At 41.2% G+C, this 5,376-nt stretch overlaps 1 pseudogene; it reads left to right on the top strand.

Moving 5' to 3' along the window:
* Positions 1-1,901: 1,901 nt before the first annotated feature.
* LOC132032337 (probable serine/threonine-protein kinase PIX13) lies at positions 1,902-4,776 on the top strand (annotated as a pseudogene).
* The last annotated feature ends 600 nt before the right edge of the window (positions 4,777-5,376 follow it).

Here is a 5,376-nt window from a genome sequence, read left to right as displayed (position 1 = left end):
GCAACTAGAATTATTACATTCAATGCTTCTATTTATCCTAAGAGAATTCAAAATCGACGCTCCCGGGTGACCCAAACGATCATGCCAAAGAAGAAGACAAAGCGACAAAGGTTGATGGAGAATTGGCTTGGTTTGTGATGGTGGTGGTGATGGGATATAGATCGCCCTAACTCTCACATCTCATTAGTGGCATCCCCGTCTGAAAATCCTTCACAGAAAACCCATATGGATCAAAATTAACAGACACAGAGTTATCAGTAGTGAACTTTCTAACAGAGATTAAGTTTTTAATGAGTTTTGGGGCGTGGAGGACATTTTTCAACGAGAAAGGAGGGTTTGGGGGAGGCAAATGAGTATGACCACAACCGCGAATTGGAATTGAATGACCATTACCAACAACAATACCATGATGATTATTGCTCAAATTAGAATAAGACGAGAGATTACCATTCGTGGATGTCATGTGAGATGTGGCACCGGTGTCCATGTACCACTTCTGGTCCGAAGGATTCAAAGTCATCGTATGCATGGCCGATTCAATGTCCGTGGGAGCATAAGACGGGGCATACATCTGCTGAACCGGGGCAGCAGCATACGCCTGCTGCGGAGGCTGGGGAGCAGGGCCGAGAATGCCCGGCTGTTTTGCCGAGGGCCCTTGCGAAGACGTCGGCCAAGTGGACGGATACGGGCACGGTGGCACGGCCCATTATGGCATCCATCCCCAAGCATAATTGGGAAGCTGCCACGGCTGAGGAGAAGGCTGACGCGGCCAGCTGCCTGGCGGTGGCTGGTGATTTCCGCCGGTGTGTCCACGGCTGCCGCCACGGCCAGCTTTGCCGCCAGCGTTGCCACGGCCAGCGTCGTTCCGACGGCCAGAATTGCGGCCTTTGTTGTTGTTATTTTTGCCCCTGGTATTCACAGCATTACCAGACAAATGAGTATTATCAAAAAAATTAGTCGAACCTCACACACGTGGCGGCCCACCATCGCCGAAGGAGCAGAGTGGGCCGCCCGCCCCTTTGTTCTCGTTCCTCCAGAACGAGTGAGGAGCGCGCCTCAGTGAAAGGAGGCAATGGTTTGCTGTGACGAATCTGCGTTCCCACACCCTTGAATGTATCGGTGAGACCCGAGACAAGCTGAAGAACAAGGCGGGAATTGGAAACCAGAGCCCCCACATTTTTTAACTTATCGGAGATGCTCTTGAGCCTCTAACAATACGCAGACGCGTTCGGGAAGTCTTCCATCCTAGTTGTAGAGAACTCTTGTTCGAGCATAACGGCACGGGAGTTTTGATGGTCTGGAAGATATCACGCAAGCGATCCCGAACTTCATGGCCGTTGCTCCAGGTTCAAGAATAGTTGTGAGGAGGTCATTCGAAATCGTGGAATAAATTCACTGGAGCACAGTCGCATCAAGGGTCGACCAAAGTTCTTTGTCGTCATCGGAGGGAGGGGCCGCCTGCTTCCCTTTCTCTGGTGCGATGATATGGTGTATGACCCTATGGGATATGGCGTGGATCCTAAACAATTCCGCCCATGTGCCGTATTGTGCATTCTCCATTTCAAGAACCACAGGAATGTGATTACGGATGTTGGAGACGGCGAAAGCGGGGTGGAAGGATGATTTAGAGGTGGACATGGTGGCAGAAAAAAAAAAAGGAGAGAGGTGTCAGCTGACGGAGCTAGGGCAGCGGAGAGGAGAGAGGAGAGGAAAAAGAAGAAAACCCTAGACTTCTGATACAATGAAAGAATATTTTCCGTAGTTTCCTTTCATTCGTTGAATTGGTTAATATACAAAAATATCCTACTCAAAATAGGAGAGTACAAAATATTACCAAATATTCTAACCTAAATAAGAGATTACAAAACATTACAAAATATTTACATAATCTATCAGTCTGAGGTTTTTATTGTCCCATTGAGTTGAATTTCTTTGACTACTTTCGGTGAGAAAGTGAGAATTAAGAGAGTAAGATATTGTTTGCTCTAATCTTTGGCAAAGAGCAATTCCTTGAACTATCTGACGCTTAATGTCATTCTCCAGAAATAGAACAGTGACCGGTATGATTATGCTCATATTCAGTTGGGTGAATGGTCTAGGATCTTCGTTTGGAGTTTTGGTTTTGTTGTGCAGCGTGTTATATGTTTTATAAAGCACCTTTCTACTTGCTCAGTTTTGGCAGGCTCAGTGAATAATCAATTTTGGACGTAGGCAGCCCGCTAGCATCTATCCCATTGCATTTCATTGTGCCTTTTACTTTTTTAATTCGTATATCATCCAATTTTAATTGAAACTTGTGATGTTATGTCTTCTTCTAACTTTAGTAGATTGATTACAATCATTATTACCAACATCTTTTGGCACAGGTTTTGCTTTCTTCTAAGTAACTCAACTTTAATTGGTCATTGACTAGATCTGGAATTTATTCTAAAAATTTAAATGCGAAAAAACTTCCATTGCTCAGAGACGGTGAGTTTTTGTTGCTGTACAGGGGCGGAGCCAGGCATAGCCAAGAGGGTTCATTCGAACCCCCTTGGCCAAAAAATTACAGTGTTTATACATGGTTAAAATTATTTTTATGTATATTTAGTAGATGTTGAACCCCTTTCGACTTCTTCGTGTGTTCACTTTTACAAATTTTGAACCCCCTTAGTGAAAATCCTAGTTCCACCGGTGTTGGTATATGCTAAAAAAATTCCAACGTTCTCTTGTGAATTTCAGTTCATTTGTTTATGCAGTCAGAGGTGAGCTTTCTTGGAAGACTTTCTCATCCTAACCTGGTCAAACTCCTGGGATACTGCCGGGAAGATAAACAACTACTGCTTGTCTATGAGATTATGCAAAAGGGCAGCTTGGAGAACCATCTTTTTTGGAAGTAAGAGATGGTCTATTTGTTCTCAATAATATATAAGATTAAAGCAGCAAGGAATATGCCTACTTCATGCTCCACCTAAACATATTTGTTCTCTTCGGTTTGCTTAGGGCACTCTGCTGCTTTTTCACTTCCATGGAATGTAAGGCTTAACATTGTGATTGGCGCATATCGAGGCTTGGCATTCCTACATGCATCGGAGAAGCAAGTCATTTACAGAGACTTCAGAGCCTCAAATGTATTACTTGATGGCGTATGTTTCTTTTTCTTCTCCCTCGGACTATTGTCATATACTATCTTGGCACAAGTAATATAGAGATCACAAATTGATGCCAGTTGATTTTTTCATTTAATACGAACCCTTTTCTTACTAGGCAACTCTCTGGTTTACACACACTGTTTTGCCTAAGGGTATGGAGCTCTTGATCACAGAGTGACAAAACCTGACTAGCTGACCTATAACAGTGAGCACATTAGAGAAAAGTTTGTTATTAATAAAACTGTTTCATGACATTCTTTAATTCCTTTTTGTTTCAGTCTTACAATGCGAAGATATCAGGTTGTGGCTTAGCAAAACAAGGTCCTTCGGCTAGTCAATCACATGTGTCAACACAGGTCATGGGAACATATGGTTATGCTACTCCTGAGTATATTGCAACTGGTAAACTTGGAGTCTGTTCGACTTCTGCACTTGGCAATTCTGCTTCTCTTGAATCACATCTTGTGCTTACAGGTTTAAACATATAGTCAAATCTGAATAAATGTTTGTTCATACTTCTATTGTCATTTTTCAACAGGACACTTGTACGTAAAAAGCGATGTCTATGGTTTTGGTGTTGTTTTAGTGGAAATGCTAACAGGTCTATGGGCACTCGACATAAACCGCCCAAACAACCAGCATAATCTGATTGAATGGACTAAGCTGCATTTATCTGATAGAAGGAAGTTGAAGGACAAGATAGATTCGCGGCTGGAAGGAAAATATCCATCCAGAGCTGCAGTACAATTAGCACAACTGGCACTGTCATGTCTTGGACCTGAACCCAAAACCAGACCATCGATGAAGGAAGTAGTGGAGAAACTAGAACAGATTGAGGCTGCCAATGAAAGACCCAAGGAGCGTAGAATAAGTTCCAAACATCAGAATGCTTAAAGTTATGGTCAGCAGCCTTCGCACCATCCTTCTCCACTTAATCCAAGGTACGATGTAAACCGAGCCTATCCACTCCCTAGAAGAGTATAGAATGAATATGATACTTTCTATTTATATAACAATATGAAGAAGCTACGATAGCTTAGTTGTCCAAATACAGACAATTGTATGTCTAGTTAGTCGTGTAGTCTGAGCTTGTGAGCTGAAGTGGTAAGGCTCTGTATGGCGTCGGGTTGGGAATGTTTTAGTGACACGTAAAGAGTTCATTGTTTTGAACATTGAAGGAGATTCAGATTTTGAGTCAGTAACGTGTTAATATCTTATGTTATGGATATCATTGAATATGGAGATGTCGTGATGGTGATCGATCAAAACTTAGAAATTGGAGCAGATAATACACCTGCACTAGTTTTGTTTTGGGCCACGACCTTTCTTGAAGTAGTGATACGAATAATTTTCAGCAATGTAAATCATTGTTCATTTTTACATGTAGAAGTGAGGAAGAATTGTTGCACTAAAATTCCTGATTTAGCTTTCTCATTTTGATCTCAATGTCAAAGATGTTCTTTGCAGCTGCTCCTAATAAATTTTTCTTCTACTAGGCCGATATGGCTTTAGAAGAACTTTTGTGTGTACTGGAAAGCTGCTTGGCATATTTATAGACTTTAATGCCGTGATGCACTGCCCAGCTGTTTTTATGCTATGTTTGTAAAATTGAACTTGTTGCTTATGAACAGAGGCGGATTCAGGATTTGGAGGCTCCGAGTACCATTTTTTTAATCCAAATAGAAAAATTTTGGTCGATTATGTTGGCGTTCGGTTTGGGTTATAAGTTTTTTCCATTCATATTAGATAAAACGATAGAACGAAAATACATGATAATTACAACAACTTGGCCTAAAGAGTAGACCTTTGGAAAAACTTATGATAATTTTACTTTTTATATTTAAACAAATCTCCTCCGTCCGTTCCAAAAGATTGTCTCCTCTCGTTTTTTTGGGTACGTATTCCAAAAAGATTGGCCACTTTCTAAATTTGGTAATTCTCTTACTTTTGAGTTCCATTACTACCCTTGCTACCCTTTCCTTTTAAAAACTGACAGGACCCCACAAAAGCATAAAGTAAACAATGTGGGATTATTATATCAGGTTAAAAAGTCATTTAAAAAGCAAGCTACAACGTGTCAGCCCTTTTCCATCCCATCAATATGACTGATTTAAATAAAAATTGAAATTTGAAAATATGCACCAACTCTAGAATAAAAATTGGAATTTGAAAATATGCACCAGCTCTAGAATAAAAATTCACATAAGAGTTTTTTTGACAAACCTGGGTTGTGAGAAATCCATCG

This window comes from Lycium ferocissimum, chromosome 2, assembly GCF_029784015.1.
Source record: "Lycium ferocissimum isolate CSIRO_LF1 chromosome 2, AGI_CSIRO_Lferr_CH_V1, whole genome shotgun sequence".
NCBI lineage: Eukaryota > Viridiplantae > Streptophyta > Magnoliopsida > Solanales > Solanaceae > Lycium > Lycium ferocissimum.
Note: the sequence above shows the minus strand (reverse complement) of the source record. Positions and strands in the feature narration are given on the sequence as shown.